This window comes from Onychomys torridus, chromosome 4, assembly GCF_903995425.1.
Source record: "Onychomys torridus chromosome 4, mOncTor1.1, whole genome shotgun sequence".
NCBI classification, from domain to species: Eukaryota; Metazoa; Chordata; class Mammalia; order Rodentia; family Cricetidae; genus Onychomys; species Onychomys torridus.
Window position 1 is genome coordinate 55,592,124 of NC_050446.1, and position 20,746 is coordinate 55,612,869.

Sequence of the window (20,746 nt, forward strand, 5' to 3'; positions counted from 1 at the left end):
TGAAAAGCAAAAGAAAGCCAACTCTGAACTAAAACCCCAGAGAACCCAGAGAACGTGAGCTGAAGTAAATCCCTCCTCACTTAGATAGTCTTATCAGATATTTACCACAGTGACTAAAAGCTAAACGTGTACCAGGCCCCAAAGAACACTTCATGGCTTTCTGCCTCTACTTATACAAGAAAGAAGAAAAATGTCTTTATTCCAACATTTTATTTAACTCCCCATTGTGTCATATTATGTCGGAATAACTCATCTTGATTTTATTCCTACTCTTTCTGATGTTGTTGTCAACTCATCTTGATTTTATTCCTACTCTTTCTGATGTTGTTGTCATAATTATAATTACATGTTAGCACATGTAAGTGTGTGTGTTCACTCATGATGTTTTCTGATTATTTTTTAAACTAATATGTTTTGTGTGGAATGATAAAAAGAAGATAACACTAGCTTTATTTTTCTATTCAAATGAGAGGAAAATGTTTCCAATTATTTTCTAGAGCAGGACATTTGGTACAGATAAGGTTGCTATAGCAACCTTAGAACAAAGCTTAATTTGGGGCACAATGAATGCACCTACTTGGTTTCAAATTCATTTCCTGTTTGATCAAGCATTTATGTGTAGAGCTGTGTTTACAAACAATACAGAAATAGTGTGTATGTGGGAAATCATTTAGGGATGCAGTTCCTCAACTTCCCACTTGCATTCACTGCCTTTTCTAAGAGCCAATATTACAATTCCCATAGGAATTATGTTTATCCAGAAAAAATAAAACATAGTCCAATTTTACTCAAGATTGAAAACTTTGAACATCAATTGGCTCTTAACAAGTCTTCAAAAAATATTTTGACATTAAAACATACTTTACTTTCTAATGTTCATCTTTACACTGTGTTGGAAAAGAAATGTTGATTGTGTTTGCTTGGGAAAAGAAACACTTTAGTCAATGTGAGCGTATTTTCTCTGTACAGATCAAGTACCTGAAAGGGTCTTGCTAGTGTATCTGTTTGAGGTCGAGATGGCTTCAGAGCAGAGTATCTGTGGCTTCTGGTTTTATGAAAGCAGATGTACTATGCTCCAGTGTGTATGTTTCTCTTTCATAAGGGCTAAAAGGCTTAGATTTTAGGAAAGATTCAGTCTGCCCTAGTTCAAGTAGCTTACATCTCACACACTATTTAACCACTACCTAAAATTAATTTCCTGACCCATTGTGGTAGGCCTTTTGCCAAGTTTGTCCTGATTTGCCATGCAACACCACCTCTCCTCAGAGCACCAAGTCTAGACTACACTTAGCTATTTAAAATACTTATTTGCATACCTGCCTCCTTCCTAGACAGAGATCCACAAGGAATGCCTTTTTAAACTTGGTATTTTCTTCCCATCAAACAAAAACAACACCTGGCATATAGCAGGTGCTATGTACAAATTAAATTTAAAAAAAATGTTATAACTCAAAATCCAAAAAGATACAAAAATCAAAAAGAAAATCACACACACACACACACACACACACACACACACACACACACACAAACAAAAACAAGCTACCAACACAAGCAAAGACAACAAAAATGTAGGACAATTAATTCCAGAACAGTAAGTGCACAGATATTCCTCCATGTGAGGGTATTAGAAGGAGAGGGTCTCATATTAGTGGAATGGGGAAGACTAAGCACCTTCACAAAAAGCTATCGTCAAATGACCACAAGCCATAACAAGTGTCACGTACCAACTCCTCAATTAGTCCACTCAAGCACATATGTCTCTTCCCACTTGAAATGACCCCAAGGAGTATAAGAGTATGAGGCAAGAACAAAAAAATGCATCTGCAGAATGATTAAAGCCAACAGTAAGATCAAGAAGCCAAGCTGGAGCTCAGGAGTCAGCCAGCCAGGGAAAGGGGAGGTTTTAAGGAAGGGGGATGGGATCTGAGCTAAACCACATAGAGGGGATTAGAGACTAGCCAGAGTATACAGAGAGACCAGTGGGGAAATAGTCAAATGCAATGAGACAGGACAACTAGGGTAACAAAAGCGCATGTGTACCTTGTTCTAGAACTATCTGGAAAGGTGACTCCTTGCATATCAGAGGAATGATGGCTAAGAGCCAATACCTTAAGGCCAGTGACTGGGAAATCACATAGAGAGCTTTATAAGCATGAACCAAGTTCCCATATCCAGACCGAGAACGGTTCAAGCACTTACTGTCAACTGCTGTATTCCCTTTGGACTGTTTTTCAAACTATAAGTCAGGGTCATGAGAAAGGAGAATATGAAATATCAAATTCTCTCTCAAGCTCACTGTTCCTCAAAGATTAGTTTAACTTTTTAAAATAAAATACACAAGTGCAGTTGTCTTAGTTTTTGTTCCATTGCTGGGAGGAGACACCGAGACCCAGGAAACATTTTAATGAATTTTTTTATTTATTTTACATTCCAATCACAGTTTCTGCTCCCTCCTCTCTTCCTGTTTTCTTTCCCCATCTCCTTTCTGCCCCTCCTCCTTCCTACCTCCCCCTACCTTCTTTCTACACCCGCCTCAGAAAGAATAAGGCCTCCCATGGGAGTCAACAAAGCGTGACATATCAAGTTGAGGCAGGACAAGCTCCTCCCCTCCGCATCATGCCTGAGTGAGGCATCCCACCATAGGAAATAGGTTCCCAAAAGCCAGTTCATGTGCCAGAGACAGATCCTGGTCCGACTACTAGGGGCCCCACAAACAGAAAAAAGCTACACAAATGTCACTCACACGCAGAGGATCTAGGACAGTCCCACGCAGGCTCCCTAGCTGTTGGTCTAGAGTCTATGAGCTCCCACAAGCTTGGGTCAGCTATCTCTGTGGGTCTCTCCATCACGATCTTGCCCCCCACCCCTGCTCATATAAACCCTCCTCCCTCTCTTCAACTGGACACCCAGAGTTCAGCCCAGTGCTTGGCTGTGAATTCCTGCATCTGCTTTCATCAGTTACTAGATGATGTCATCTGTGATGACAATTAGGTTAGTCACCAATCTGATTACAGGAGAAGGCCAGTTCAGACACCCTCTCCACTATTGCTAAGAGTCTTAGCTGGGGTCATCCTTGTGAATTCCTGGAAGTTTCCCTGATACCAGGTTTCTCCCAACTCCATAATGACACCCTCTATCAAGATATCTCTTCTATTGCTCCCCCTCCGCCCCTCCCCCAACTCAACCATCCCTTTCCCTCATGTTCCATTCCCACTCCTGTCCCCTTCCCTTCCCTCACCCACCCACCCCCAGCACCTAGTTTACACAGAAGATCTCATCTATTTCCCCTTCCCAGGGTGATCCATGTGTCTGTCTTATGGTCCTCCTTCTTACCTAGCTTCTATGGAGCTGTGGATTATAGCCTGGTTATCCTTTGCTTTACATCTAGTATCTACTTATGAGTGAGTACATACCATGTTTGTCTTTCTGGGTCTGGGTTACTTCACTAAGGATGATTTTTTTTCTAGTTTCATCCATTTGCCTGCAAATTTCATAATGTCATTTTTTTAAAAACAAGTAATATTTCATTGTGTAAATGTACCACATTTTCTTTATGCATTCTTTGGTTAACAGGCATCTAGGTTGTTTCCAGGTTCTGGCTATTAAAAATGATGCTGCTATGAACATAGTTGAGCAAGTGTCCTTGTGGTATGATTGAGCATCCTTTTGATATATGCCCAACAGTGGTATCACTGGGGACCTGAGGTAGATTAATTCCCACTCTTCTGAGAAACTGCCATAATGATTTCCAAAGTGGCTGTACAAATTTGCACTCCCACCAGCAGTGGAGGAGAGTTCCCTTTACCCCACATCCTCTCATTAGCTGTTATCAGTGTTTTTGATCTTAATCATTCTGACAGATATAAGGCAGTATCTCAGAGACATTTTGATTTGCATTCCCTCATGACTAAAGATGTTGAGCAATTCCTTAAATGTCTTTAAGGCCATTTGACATTCTTCTGTTGAGAATTCTCTGTTTAGATGTCTACCCCATTTTTAATTGGGTTATTTGGTATTTTGATGTATAGTTTCTTGATTATTTTATGTATTTTGGAGATCAGCCCTCTGTCAGATGTAGTGTTGGTAAAGATCTTCTCCCATTCTGTAGGATGCCATTTCTGTCTTGACCCAGGCAAAAGAAAGCATTTAATTGTGGGCTTGCTTGCAGTTTTAGAGAGTCCATTATCATCATGGTGAAAAGCAAAGAGGCATGGTACTGGCACTGGAGCAGTAGCTGAGAGCTTTACATCCTGATCTGGAGGTAGCAGACAGGAGAGAGAGAGAGAGAGAGAGAGAGAGAGAGAGAGAGAGAGAGAGAGAGAGAGAGAATGGGCCTGGCATGGGTTTTTGAAACTTCAAAGCCCACCTCCAGTGACACACCTCCTCCAATAAGGCCACACCTACTCTAACAAGGCCACAGCTCCTAATCCTTCCCAAACAGTTCCACTAACTGGGGACCAAGCATTCAAACATATGAATATGGGGCCATTCTCATTCAGACCTCCACAACAATGAAACAGTATATTTTAAGGAAGTTACATTTAGTTCACATATCATCTGCCTTAAACTACTAACTAGATTTTAAAGTCAATTTTTAAAGATTTTCATTGATATTCTAGAAATACATAACACAGGCATATACACACTGAGAGACATTATTCATGTAAAAATAAAAAAGAATAGAGCTACTAATAGAGAAGAGATTTGAATATTGAAGATGACTCTCATTTTCAACAAATAATAGAGATGAGTTCTTAAATTATATATTATGCAACAAATAATAAATTTTTTAGAATAAAAATAATAGGCTATTGACCTATTGTACTTAAAGCAGTTGCTAAATTTTTCTCACAAGAAACTTCAGAAAACGGGCAAAATTTAAAAGACATCACTGGAAAGAAAACATGTAGGAGGCTATAAATCTAATTTAATGGGAGGTTAAGACAAAAAATTTTTTACATAAAAGACTAATTCTGAAGAGAAACATTAAATAAACATTAAGTGGGACTCAATGATTGCAATAAATGCAGATTGGATTTAGAGAATTGTAAGGGGCATAGGTGGAGACATGATGTACTAAATGAATATAAAGCCATAATATCTGACATTTAAATAAATGATCTGAAGCATAGGTAAAGTGATGTAAAAGCTGTGCACCAAATTAACAAAATATTATGATTTGAGATCAAAACAGATAGTCAATTGCTAGCAACAAGGAACATAAACGGTAGGGAAGTAGCCTTTAATAAAAAGATATGAAACCAATTATTAGAAGTAAAGGCCATATAAATGGGATGAATAAATCTATACTGTGCCTCTCCAGAGCACCAAGGATTAATGAGATGACAACATACTCTCATTTGATATCAAAGGAGGTGATGAAACTGTGAGAGGAAAGTGTTTTCATTAATTAGGAAATACATTCTGTATGAACATGAGGATTTCTAGGCTTGGAACTTTCCTACTGGATTTCAAGTACACAGAAAAAGTCTTGCCACTATTTTAATGCCTTATACAAACAGAGGTATCAAGCATAGTGGTTCTTACTTATAATCCTAGCACTTGCCCAAGGCAGGAAGAATTGGCTTGAGTTAAAGGCCAGTCTAGGCTACATAGTGAGTCTCTGGCCATCTTGGGCTACAATATGAGACTCTGTCTCAAAAACCAAAACAATAAAAAAAAAAAAACCCTAAAATTAAATCACCATTAAGAGTCCTCCCTGACTAAAAGAGGCAGGTAAATATTTACCTGCATTTTTTGAGCTCTCCAAGGCAAAGGCAATCTTTAATCTTTTTTAATATCATCCAATATCTCAAATAGACTCAATTAATACTTAATAGTAAAATCAGAATACATATATGTTCTACAACATATAAAAATGCATAACGTGTATTGCATTTATGTTATTTGCCATATTCCACATAGAGTGCCATACATCTTGAACAGTGGCTATTTAAACATGTTTGGGATGACCCTTCATGTGATGCTGTGTACTTAAATTACTTATCAGATTATTGCCTCTCAGCTCCAAATCACAGTTCCACAAAGAGATAGTCAAGTCCTTTCAACACTTTTTCTTCACAGAGTTCACAATGCTGAGCTCTGACAGCAGAATGTGTTGCAGGGGCATTGATGTGGGAAGCGATGTCTTTTCCCCTAGGTCTGGTGTGCTCCTCAAGCCAAGCACCAGCAACAAGGACATTTTCTCCAGCATCTGCTGCCTTGTGCATGATGAAGCCAGTAGTTCTGGTGGCCAAATCTTCCTCAGGCACCCTATTCGATAGATTTATTGCCAAGTCCTTACTTGGCAAGTCATCCCCTGTGTGTGGTTCCCTTTGTTACCCTTCCCAGATCATTTTGCAGCAAGCTATTTCCACTAGCTTTTCCCTAAGGACTGCCTTAACCTTGAGGCTCTTGCTGCTCTTTGTGACCTTCCACTACTTTATCTTTAGATCTTTATATCTTTAGAGTTCTTTTCACAGCTTCCCAGCAGATCCTCAGTTAACCACAACCCCCCATTCAACTTAATTATTCCTAATATTACATTTTGTTTAATAACATGGGATTTGTCTCTTATTTGGAGTCTGATATACAGTACTATGTGTGTGTGTGTGTGTGTGTGTGTGTACACATGTGCACAAGCAGATGCATATTTCATGCATGTGTGATATATATGCATATACACACAAATGAACCTGGAGATAGAGGTAATTATTGGATATAGTTACTATAATATGTTCACCTTGTATTTTGAGACAGGATCTCTCACTGGAACCAAGGATTTGCTGAGTCAGCTAGACAAGCTGCCCAGCAAAATTTGGAGGTTTGTCTATCTCTACCTTCCTAGCACTGGATTAGAAGTGCTTACCATCACTCTTGGTTGGAGATCAAACATAGATCTTAGGCTTGTGTTTTTAGCACTTTACTGATTGAGATTTCTCTTCATTCTCTAACATGGTACCCAGATAAGACAGTAATTACCATATTATCTTGCTAGAAAGTCGACTTAGAAGATCTTTGCCAATATCATATAGTTAACTGGTTGTATTACTTTTCAATTTTGCTAGAATACCAGGGCCAAGGAAAGTTATTAAAGAATGTAGCACAAATCCTAATTGGCCTTTATAATAAAAACCCAGAGTTAGATATTAGGAGGTGAAAGCTGAAAGATCAGAGAAGTAGAGCAAGCCACAGCCACCACCTCTTACCTTGCCAACTCCTTAGCCTGAAAGAGAGCTAATTCCTGTACTATCTTATCACTTCCTTTCTCTGGCCAGCCATATCACTTCTTGTCTCCATTTCTCTAGTGCGGGAATTAAAGGTGTAAGATCCAAAGTGCTGGGATCAAAGGTCTGTGCCACCACTGCCTGGCTCTGTTTGTCTTTTAGACTGGATCAATCTAGTGTAGCCCAGGGTAGCATTGAACTCACAGAGATCCATCTGCCTCTGCCTCCTGAGTGCTGTGGTTAAAAGTGTGTGCAATGCCTGGCCTCACTGGCTAACTAGTGGCTTAGCTCTACCCTCTGATTGCCAGGCAAGCTTTATTTGTTAGATCACAAAGTATCACCACAAAAAAAGCTTGTTGGGACTTACAGTTCTAGGGAGATGAGAGTCTGTCATGGCAAGGAAATGTGGCAGTAAGTGACATGCATGGTGGTGGAAGCAGAAAACTGAGAGCTCCTTAAACACAAGCTCAAAGCTAAGAGAGGGCGAGGAATGGCACCTGGCTTTGAAACCTCAAAGCCTGTCCCCAGTTACACGCTTCCTCCAGCAAGACCATACCACTTAAATTTACCCTGACAGCACTGCTAACTGGGCATTAAGTATTCAAACACCTGAGCCTGCAAGGGACATTCTCACTCAAACTACTACTGATGCAAAAATTGGACTTGAACTAAGGCATTTTTGTTGGGATTTTTAAAGTGTATACATCAAGTAATTAATTATTTAAGTTGTATACTGTAGTATACTACTTATTTTGTATAAATCAGCTATTCTGACACTTTTTGTTTGTTTGTTTGTTTGAGACAGGGTTTTCTGAGACAGAGTGCCTTTTCTGGAACTCACTTGGTAGACCAGGCTGGCCTCGAACTCACAGAGATCCACCTGCCTCTGCGTCCCGAGTGCTGGGATTAAAGGCATGTGCCACCACCTCCCGGCTATTCTGACACTTTTTTAAACATTATACAATGTGACAGTTGGCTTTATTAATTTGACAAAACCTAGGATCACCTGGGAAGAGAATCCTAGTGCAGGATTTTCTACATTGGGTTGGCCCTCTGAGTATGTCTTTGGGTGAGTGCCTTAATTAAATTAGTTAAATTAATATGATGTTGGAATTCTAAGCCCGCTATGGGTGGCACTATTCCATAGGCAAGAGTTCCTGAACTGTCCAAGAGTGAAGAAATAGAGCTGAATGCAAGCAAGCAAGTAGGTATGCATCATTCATTCCCTCTCAGCTCTTTGCTGTGGATATGATATGACCAGCTGTTTCAATCTCCTGCCATTGTGACTTCCCTATAAGTATAGATACAGCCTAGAATTGTGAGCTAACACAAACCCTTTCTCCTTTAAGTTGCTTTTTGTCAAAATATTTTATCATAGCAACAGAAACAGAAGTAGAATATAGTAATATAATATAATCTTATTCCCAGCACATTAGACATGTGCTTCATCTTTCAATTATCATATTAACTTCATACTAACTCACTGAAAAATTCCAAAGCTTTCCCAGGGACCATGATGTATAATTTATTCTACTTTACATCTAACAACTGAGATCTGAGTGCCAATGGAGCTGTTGCTCTCATGTACAAATTCAGCAATCAGAAGATTCAGTGAGAATGAGAGTGGGTGAGAATGTGACACATAGTAACTGCTTAATAACTTAGGAATGAATTAGTCTGTTGTGTAGACAGATGAACACTATTCCTTCGCACAAGTGGCACCTTTATGTTCACACTGTGTTCAATGCTCATGTCAATATCATAGAATTTAAACACCAAAATGTGCTAGGCATTGTGATTTCCCATTCTCACCTGAAAAATTTAGGGACTGTCATATCAAAAATAATTCAGCCACGTGTGTGAGTGGGGCAGATTAACACTGGGCCTTGATTCACCCAGTCTATCCTTGGTTTGGCAGCTGTGACCTGTCACTTTGAAGTGTAGCCACAGGCTCCCCAGGACAGCTTAGGCTTACACTGACTGCTGTATCAGCTTGCTGCACAGTAGAGGGACTTGCCTCCCATAAGATGCTAAATATCTATCACAGAAGCACCAAGTGCCCGACAGCAAAGAACCCTAGTGACAGCTGCAGGCACAGGTTCAGAAAGATCTCAGAAGTTGTTTACAGAAGGCTTAAGGTGAATGCTATACTAACTGCTCACATGGGTCTTGTTTGAGTGCCTCCAAAATAAGACATTGTTGTTCCATTAATTATTTAGAATCATTTGGCAATTTACATTCTCTCCAGATGTTGTGGATAATCCAGATATCCTCTACTTCTTCCTGAAGTCACAAAAGTATGCTCAGCTTGGGTTAAAATTCCCAAACCTGAAAACTCATTGTTAGACTACTCCATATGCTTCCCCTTCCTGAACATTACAGGGTCTCCGAAGGTGGATTTGTCATGCTCTGCAACCTCAGTCTAGTAATGGGTTTTGAATATGAGCCTGTAAGATGTATATTCTAAAAATAAACACACATATGTGGGGATTTTATATGTTTCTCGATTAGCCAGGATTCTCCAGAGCAACAGAACTTACAGAATGAATATGTATTATTCATTGTATTTTATATTCAGTATTATTTATTAAATATTTTACATATAATATATTCAATGGGAATTCAATATAAAATATTGAATATATAGTATTCCATATGAATTCTATATAATATATTAAATAAAAATTAATATATATATTATACTAACAGAAGTTCCAAGAATCTAGTAGTTGTTCAGTCAACAAGGCTGGATGTCAGCTAGTCTTCAGCATGCATCAGACTCCTGAAGAAGTAGGTTTTAATGCCAGTGAAGGAATGGACTTGCCAGAGAAAGCAAGCAGGTAAAGAGAGTAAGCTTCCTTCTTCCAGATGTAGTCAAGTTGACAACCAAGAACAACCATCACAAGTCCATCCATGTCAACTTGACACACAATCATATCTCCTTATGTCATGCTTAATTTCCAAATGAAAACAATAACCAGGCCATAATTATGCCTAAGGTGATATAATTATCTCACAATCACACACACATTATATATTTAATCAGTTCACAATAATTCTGTCTTAGTCATTGTTCTATTGCTGTGAAGAGACACCATGACTAAGGCAGCTCTGATAAAACAAAGCATTTAATTGGGGCTGGCTTACAGTTTCAAAGGCTTAGTCCATTATCATCATGGTGGGAGGCGTGGTGACAGCAGCATGGTGGCAGGCAGATGTGGTGCTGAAGAAGGAGCTGAGAACTGTATCCTGAGCCACAAGCAGAGAGAGAGAGACTGGACCTCAAAGCCCACCACAGTGACACACTTCCTCCAACAATGCCACACCTACCCCCAAGAAGGCCACACCTCCTAGTCCTTGTAACCCTTTCAAACAATTCCACTCCCTAGTGACCAAGCATCCAAATATATGAACCTATAGGGCTATTCTTATTCTAACCACCACAGTGTCTTCTGTAGATATTTGTTTCCAGCACTACTGTGCTCCTAGAGATCTTCGCATGTTTAGGGCTATCACTTCTGCAACTTATAATCATTTTTAAGAGAAAATGAGCAATCTGTACTAGAGATTGTGCAGAAGGTAATAAATTTAACATTATACCAAGACATATGAATTTAGTGAAGGAAGCAGAAAAATATTAAAACTTAAAATCTATACCTGAATTTTAGTCTGTTAAAGCTACAATTTTTTAAAATTTCTTTATAAAAGTATAGTTCCTCCTTGGTTATAGAATAATTGGCATTAGAGAAACCAGCTAAAGGTGTGCCTCTTCTGGCATTCTTTTACTCCAGGGACACCTGAGGAAACTCCAGGTGGATTTTGGCCACTGACATAGCAGTGAGCAGTCCTGTCCCAGTTTTCAGTTGTTTGGTTAGTTTTATACCAAAGCCATTCCTGGAGTCTCTAAGCATTTTTGCAAGAGGTCATATGAAGGAAAGGGGAAAATAAAAATTATGGAATGCACAATATTGACAGTAACTGCAAGGTTTAGGAACCTCTGCGGTGTGGTTACTTAAGCTTTTCAAAGACCCTAAAGAATCAACACGCAAGTGTTAAGTAAGAGAAACGTGGGAGTTATTGGCCCCACTGCTTTGGCTGGAACAAGCAAAATATTCTCCATCCCATTGTAGGTCTTGTGATCCATCCCAGCCCCTGTGAGACACAGATTAATGCTGCAATACCAAAAAGGAAAATGTGATTATATCAGATTTATTGTAATGCCGGTATTGATTTGTTGCCGTGACAATGTAGAATGCACATTGCTTTACTTCAGTAAGTTTTGCATTTTTCTACATTTCTCTCTGGAGATTTGAGAGCTCATGTCTAGAAAATTTCAACCATGATTCTGCAATTGGAAACCGTATCTATTGTTCTAAAGTTATCTTTAATCTGACTATTTAGGTAGGCAGAAACTATCATGATGATAGAATGTATACACGTAGCTCTGTAAATTCTACACTGGGTTCTTATCTCAAGCATACTTTAACATTTAAGGCATTATCAAGACACACTGGGAGGATTTTTTTTCACTCTAAACTCAGTCATTTTTATGTGTGGAAATGACATGAATTCTGTAGTATTATAGATTCAGACTTAAACATTCAAAAAGCAATGGTGCCAGCAGTCCTCACACTAACTCACTCTGAAATGTAAAGAATATACTTTTCAGTCTTACTAAAATAAGACAAATTAGTGCTTCCCATTTTAGAGCTCTCTACTTTCTCTTCATTGATTGCCATTTTAAATGATTCCTTCTCTCATTTTTGTCTGTTCCTTCTCCAGTACTAGTATGTCGTAAATGATGGTTTAGTGTGTAGAGTCGAGAATCTACTCAAGTGTTATCATATGTAATCAGAGCTCTGTAAGACACGCATAATTCTTTGTTCACCTTCTGTTTCTTACCTTTATTGTCTCCCTAGGCTACTTTGTCTGCTTTTATGGCTTGAGGACACGTCCCATGTTCATATTTTTACCTTCAATCTAGTTTCAGAGTTAAATTCTTACAGCCTGCTATTCTCTTATCATCTGATGTCTCAAAAGCACCTCAAACTTCAAACATCCAGAGGGAAGCTCTTGATGTCCCTTAACAACCTGTGCCTCTATAGCTTCCCCTCACTATCCATCCAGCTGTGTGGGGAAGCTGGGAATTAGCCTTGAATTTTCCATCCTCCTCATTTCCAGGATCCAAATCCATCCAACAGATGGCTCTGTTATTAAAATACACTCCAAATTCTCTGACTTGGTCCTCATCTGTTACCACCACTCTCACCCTAGTCATCACCATAGTCAACCAACTGCCGTGTCAAGGTCTATTTAGGGCTCTCTTTTCTTTCTTCACACAGCAAGATGTCCCTTTAAGATGACTGACAAATGTGGGTTGGAGAAACAGATCATTGGATAAAGTATTTGCCACCCAAGCATGAGGAACTGAGTTTGGATCTTCAGAACCCACATAACTGCCAAGTGGTACGGTGGCCCACATACAATCCAAGTACTTAGACAGTGGTGACAAAGGATGGGGGTGGGAGCAGGCTGACCAGCTCCAGGTCCAGGGAGACACCCTGTCCACTAAATAAAGTGGGGGAGTGATTAAGGAAGATGCCTAACATTAACATATGTTTTAAAAAAAATTGAAATGAGTACAAATTGAAAATTGTGGTCAACAGGGATGAATATCCCAAAGCATTCTAAGGAAAAGCCTCATTGTAACAAAACAACTGGTTAATCAGAAGTAATGTGAGCTTCTCTTAGAGTCGGTGGTAAAGCTTGGATATTTGGGTGTAAGTCAAATCTAAGCTTCGGGGTCTAGATCAGGAGAGTGAGCCACGTTGACAGCTTTCTTGCCCTCCTCTTTCCTCTGCTGTGCTGTTCTAGCCTCTTCATCCTCCACCTCAGGACTGAGAATGTGCTCTTCCCCTGCATAGGATTTCCTGAATCCTGCCTCACCCAAGGTCTCTGTTTAAAGACTACATGCCTGGAAAAGTTTTCTTCTGTGCTAGCCCCTGCATCACCACTATTAATTCCTTTCCGAGCAACCCTCTCTCTATCACCTTCAAAATATTTAAAAAACAAACAAACAAACAAACAAAAGAAAAACCAAACCACAGTTACTTAATTACGTATGAACTTTTAAAATTGGCTGTCTTTCTTTCTGAGACACAAGCTCCATGAGGCAGGGATACTGACATCTCTGTTTACCTTACAGCCCCGGAGCATAGCACTCCTGTTCCCACAGGAAATAACAAGTAAGCACACAGCCATTTTACTTGTATTGTCATTTACTGTCTATTGCTCTTTATTCGCTCTGTCCCCATTGCCTACTCCAAGTAAACATTTTAAAGATATTTTCCATTTTTTTACTCTCTCACAGTTAGCTTTAAGTTAGGAAATAATAGAGTTGATAGCATTTCATTAATCTTTGAGTATATTACTTGGCTTCTTTATAATAAAACATCATAATCCCTCAATGGGTTTTTGTAATAAAAATGTACTTCTCTGACTCTATTTTAGCCACCTCAATAGGAGACTCTCATATAGTCAGTCACTCAGGGACACAGGTGAGGGACAGGTGTCTCACTACCTGACAGGTGCACAATGGCTCATAGTGCCACCTCAGTTACAATGGAAAGTAAGAGAGACTGAAAATTTTGCATGCATTGTCCTTAATCCAAGAGTAGTTCATCACACTTTTCCATTTTATTGGTCAGAACTAGTGGTATGGTCCAGATTTACTGCAGGGACTTGGCAAATAAAAGACCCCAGAAGCATTCCATTCTCAGTTACACCTGTTATTCCATTCAAACGGTCTCATTTAAAAAACTTAGACTTTCTCAGAATTCCTTGTGTTTTTATCTATTGGCAATGAGTGTGTGTATACATAATGTTTGCCTTAAATATATATCACTAGCGAGTAATGTAATTCAATTTAGAATGATTTTATAAACATGAGTAGTTAATGTATATTATACTTGAAGAAAAACCTTAAAAAATCACGTTTTGTGACATCTTATGTAAGTTAATACTATAAAAACTATACTGTATCCATTAGTGGAAAAACTAGAAATAAAGAAAATGAAAAGATTCTTTAGTCATAAAAATAAATATTATTTTAAGTGCAATTTGTTCCTTCAAAACTGACAAAAACATACATGTAGGAGCATATAAAAGACAAATTGCACCAAATTCCCATTGCTCTTTACAAAAACAAAGATAAATGTCAGTGTTACCCATCAGTTAATATCTTGTCTACTCTTTTGGAAATAAGTCTTTGTGCTATAGATGTGGCAGAGCATTAACAACAGAAATATGCCAAGAAAATGTGACCTCTAAACTTTACAAATCCTACACATCCTGGGAAGACAAAGCAGTTAGGGAAATTATGATCCTTACAGTAGAAGCTCTCAAAAATACAGTAGGAACAAAGATGACAGTTAAGGAAGGTTTCATAGAAGCTCTAACTTTTGTCCAGAACCTGTGAGGCTGGGCTGGCATTGGAAAGCAAAACATAGGGAAACGGGTATAGATCACTGGGCCAAGTTCCAAAATGAGTTTGTGCTCAATTACATTGCATATCAACAAATATCTCACCTGGACATCTTCAGTCAGATCACATTCCTAAAAAGCCTTGGCAGCTGAATGCTGAGGAAGCCAATTACATCTAGATGGAAACACTGAAGACAAATTAAAGTATATAGTGTGTAAAAAGTCATGGGAGAACAAGAGCATGGCCTGTCTCAGACAAGTACATTGCAAGAAGCCATGCTATAAAGAGAGAGGGCAGAAATTCCAACACACAGAAAAGTTAGCAACCTCTATCAAAGTGGTCATTTGACTCAGCAATTTGCTTCTGAGAATCTATCCCCAAAGTGGCACCAGCATAAGCATGAAAGGACATTATGTATGAGACTATTGATCGCAGTACTATTTTCAACGCCAAATACAGCAATAAGACTACCATTTAATTAACAGAAGGGAGCTGAATAAAGCATGAGTTATGCAGTGTAGACTCTACAGCAATAAATGAAATTAAGGCTATTTTTATCTAATAAGGAATATCTGCAGCATAGATTTAAGTATAAAACAAACAAACAAACAAAAAACACAAAAATAAAACCTAAGTAAGTAAAAGTGAGTTTTGTATACCACTATGCATGTAGGGGAGACACTGGTGTTTAGACTGGGCATATAAAATTATCATTATTAGATTTAAAAATTGTCAAAGGTTGACAGTTTCATGTGATGATCCCTAATTTATATGCACTATCCTATATTTTTAGAACAGTTTCAAATCACATCTTCAAGATAGGATTATATAAATGCCAGTCTTGCCCTAGATAGTTCTGATTTCTTTTGTTCTTAAGGTACAATTATTGGGGTTCTTGTTGCTCTTAGAAGTGTCCTCTTATAGACCCAGGTCAAATGGTCATATACTGTGATAGAGAGAAAAAATACTGAAAAACAAGTGTATTCATTGTTTTGTTCATTGTTGATGCAAAATAACAGATAGAAGGAAAGAAAGATTGATTTTATCTCATGGTTTCAGAGGATTCAGCCCATCATGGTAGAACATCTGTATAGTGTCTGGTCATATCATGGTGAGTGACCAGGAAACAGAGAAGAAACCAAGCAGAGCCAGGCTCTAATCCTCAGGGGCCACTGAGAAGTAGTCCTACTTCCTCTAGCTAGACTCTACATTCCAAACATCCTCCCACCTCCCAAAACAGAATGACCACATGTTCAAACTCAGGAGCCTATGAGGTATATTGCAGACTCAAATCACAACAACAAATAATAACTGAAAAAATAGAAAAGTAAAGAGCTTAGAGAAGAGTTTGCCTTTTTCTCCTAAGTTGATTGGTTGGCAACATTGTGTATATAATACATTCTGATCACACTAATCCCTCCCCCTTCTTTTAGTCCTCCTCCCACCCCATCCCTACCCCCAGGCAGTCCCCACTTTACTTTCATGCTGTGGGATATTGTTCTGTATTCTGTGAATATGTGTTGCTCTGAGTACTTGACACAGAAGAAGCAAGATAACAAGGCTGAACTGAGAAAAGGTACCAAGCCATGTGGTTAACCATAAATAAGAATTATGTGTTAAATTGAGTGTAAGAGCTAGTCAGTAATAAGCCTGAGCTAATGGCCAAGCAGTTATAATTGATATAAGCCTTTGTGTCTTTACTTGGGTCTGAGCAGCTGGAGGACTGGGTGGGACACAGGAGAAAACTTCCAACTACAACTTTCATGTTGTTTTGTTTTATTTTTAGTTTTGCTTTGTGACCCACTGGGTTTAACCAAGGCCACTTGTGTAATCATGGGTATAAAGCTCTCTAAAGAGGAATATATAAATTACCAGTGACTACATCCCTGAAGACAATAACTTCCTGCCTTCCATCAGTGGTAGACTGCTATTAGCTCCCCTCAATGAGGCAGGACCTGGAGATTCCTTTGTCATCTATGACTGAATGCTTACTGACTTAGTCTTATGTAAGCCCTGTGCAGGCAACTTCAGTAGTTGTAAGTTCATGAGTGCTGTGGTCATGTCAAGAACATCTGGCCACATTTCATAGCCCTGTGCCCTATCAACTGATTCTTATATTCTTTATACTCCATAATGTTCTCAGAGCTTTAGAAGGAATGGTCTGGGTGTCTCATTTAATACCCAGCACTCAAGTTATTGTCCTCAATAACTTGACCAGCCAGGAGTCTGCATTAACTACTGTTTGATGCTAAGATCAAGGTTGAGGACAGCATTAATATAGGAATAAAAATATAAATATTTAAAAAGCACCTAGATATCATGTCCAGTTAGCAAAACAAGAATAGTAGATTCATTCCTCCTCATGCCTGTGTGGCCTTTCCAGCCATAGGCCCTTAACCAGTTCCATAGTACCAGCCATAAGATACTCCTAAGGGACAGGTCTCAGATCCGATCAGAACTATCTAGGCCAGGTTACCCCCATGACAATCATGCTGCTATTTTACCAGTAAGCAACTTGCCTGGCCAAGTAAGGTATTTTAGATAATTATTAAAAAAAATTTAAAGTAATTCCTAAAACCTCAGAATGAAAAGATGTAAGTCAAAGTGTATTTTAGTCAGTAAATAGTTATAAAAAAATATTTAGGATAACATTAAACTTCAATTATTTGACTCTAGTTTTCTATTGAAGCCAAAAGAAAAACATACAACTATCTTAAACTGTTTTCATAAGTTATACTTCTGATGGCACTGTTTATATTATTCTGAGATAATGTTTTGCATAACATAGAATAAGTCAATAAACAGTTACATTGGTATCATAAGAATTAGGATTCTGCTGGGCATGATGGCTTACGTCTTTAATTCCAGTACTTGGGAGGCAGAGGCAGTAGGATCTCAGTGAGTTTGAGGCCAGCCTGGTCTGCATAGTCAGCTTCAGGACAGCCAGGATCACATAGAAAGACCCTGTCATAAAAATAAATAAATAAACAAAAACAAAAAACAAAACATAAGATTCTTAGCATGGGATAAGAGAATATATAAGGATGAAAAAGATATGGTGAATAAGTTATACAAATATGTACTAGTTTTAGATTTGAATTTAAGTATTAATGTGAACTTAGAATGTATTACTTCTTAGAAACAAAGTAACAAAAAAAATCTATTTTTTTATCTACCCACAAAACAAGCTTAGGAATGAGAAAAGATTCAATAGGTCTTTGTACCCACAGTGTCTGCATTGTGTACACTAATGTTAGTTCTTTCTAAAAAGAGTTTGAGATACTTGGAGAAACAGAGCCTCCAAATCCAGAATAGAAAATGTCCAAGACAAGTCTGGAAACTACTATCACAGAAAGCAAAATCTAAGACTACTAACATCCAGTACAGAGAACTTGAGGTCATTTGGATAGTTTCTTACTGGCCCAAAGGATGGGGTAAACCTGGCATTTACCTGTCCATTCAATTACAAACATCTCAGGATACACAATTATGTTAGTCAGGAAAACTCTTGATAATAAGTAAAATTCCAGCTAATAAATAAGGGGATTGAAAAAAAATTGCTATCCTGAAAAAGTTAATAAATCTGAAAAAATAAGTATCAGTCACTAAGATTGCAGGACGTGATGCTACCAGGTGTTATATAACTCCCAAGAAGGGACACAGCACTTCTGAAGTAGGTTCATAAAGCATTCAGGTTCAACAATCACTACAGAGGAAATACATAGAGGGCATTGAGGGAGTGAAATTAGCAAAATCCAGAACACAAGAAATTCTATATAAAAACTGGCCTGGTTTCTTCAACAGTCAAATGCAAAGGGATGGGGAAAGACATGGAATCCAAAGGTTTAAACATGTCTACGAGACATACCAAAACATGGCACCTTGTGGACTTAGCTCTCAATTTACACAAGAATGCAAAGAATAAAGGCTACCATTTATAAGATAATAGAGAATGCAATACTAAATACTGATATGTGGTCATTGACGTTTTAAATGTGTGATATTTTGGTTACTTTTGAAAGACCCATAAGTAGTTTCCTTTCTCAAAAAAATTCAATATTCTAGATAACATCCTTCCTGTAACTGTCTACAGGAAATGGCTGCTTTCCTTATTGCTGTGCAGAGACACTGCTTCCAACCAGCACCAGCACATGGATTATTGAGCACAGTCTCTCCATAACTTTCTTCATGGTTCTGTTACTATGGGGCACCAAACATGGTGGGTGGGGCAGGAAACAAACAAAGCCTTCCAATATTTTATTGGCAACTTTGACAACCTGAAAAGGCCATTTTTCTTTCTTTCTTTCTTTCTTTCTTTCTTTCTTTCTCTCTCTCTCTCTCTCTCTCTCTCTCTCTCTCTCTCTCTCTCTCCCTTCCTTCCTTCCTTCCTTCCTTCCTTCCTTCCTTCCTTCCTTCCTTCCTTCCTCTCTCTCTCTCTCTCTCTCTCTCTCTCTCTCTCTCTCTCTCTTTCTCTTCCTTCCTTCCTTCCTTTCTTCCTTTTAATAAGTTTATTTATTTATTGTACATCCTGGCCAAGGCTTCCCCTCCCTCATCTCCTCCTAGTCCCTACCCCCACCCCTCTCTGTCCCTACACCCCAATCCACTTCTTCTCTGTTTCTCTTTAGGAAAGGGCTAGTCTCCTATGAATATTAACAAAACATGGCACATCAAGTTGCAGTAAGACTAAACACCTCCCTGTAAAATAAGGGTTGGCAAGGCAACCCAATATGAAGAGTAGGTTCCCAAGAACCAGTAAAGGAGCCATAGATCTGTTCCCACTGTTAAAAGTCCCATAAAAGGACCAAGCTACACAGCTCTAACATATAGGCCGAGTGCCTAGGTAAATCCCATGCAGGCTCCCTAGTTATTGATTCAGCCTCTGTGATCCCCTATGAGCCTAGGTTAATTGATTCTGTGAGTTTTCTTGTGGTGTCCTTGACCTCTCTGGCTCCTACAATCCTTTCTCTCCCTCTTCTGAAGGATTCCTTGACCTACACCTAATGTTTGGGTTTGGGTTTGCATCTTTTTCCATCAGTTACTGGACGAAGCCTCTCTGATGACAATTGAACTGTAGACACCAATCTAAGTGTATAGCAGAATATTGCTAGGCATAATTACATTGATTTTTTTCCCCTCCAGTCATATTTGGTTCTATCCTAGGTCTCAGAGTCATTCAGCATGTGGGTCTTGGTGCTCCATACAGTATCATGGGTAGGTTTACTTACTCTTCTGGCATGGATTTTAGGCTAGAGAAGTCTATCTCTCAATCTCTAGGCCAGCACCCTTATCCCAGAACATTCCATAGGCAGGACAGACTGTAGGTCAAAGGTTATATGGCTGGGTTGGTTTCTCATTCCCTCCTTTGAAGTCTTGCCTGGCCACAGAAGATGGGCAGTTCAGTATGTTTCCATTATTGCTAGGAGTTCTTGGCTGGGGTTATCCTTGGATATTCCCTTGCACCAGGTTTTTCCCTTGCACGAAGTTTTTACCTGACCCCAGTATGCCCCCCTTCAGAACTCTCCCCCTCCATCTACCCCTCAACCTGATCACTCATGTTCCCATCTCTATCTGGCCTCAGTCTACTCACAAAATCTCTTTTATTTCCCTTTCCCAGAAGATCTGGGTATCCTACCATAAATCTTCCTTGTTACCTAGTCTATCTAGGACTGTGGATTATCACATACTTATCCTTTGTTTTACAGCTAATATCCCCTTTTGAGTGAGTACATACCATGTTTGTCTTTCTGGGTCTGGATTACCTCACTCAGGATGATTTTGTCTAGTTCCATTCATTTACCTTCAAATTTCTTGATGTCCTTGTTTTTAATAGCTCAGTAATACTCCATTGTGTAAAAGCATCACATTTTCTTCATCCATTCCTCAGTTGAGGAACATCTAGGTTGTTTCTAGGTCTCACTATTACAAACAAAGCTGCTATGAACATAGTTGAACAAGTGTCCTTGTGGTATGATTGAGCATCCTTTGGGTATATGCTTAAAACTAGTATAGCTGGGTCCTGTGGTAGATTGGTTTC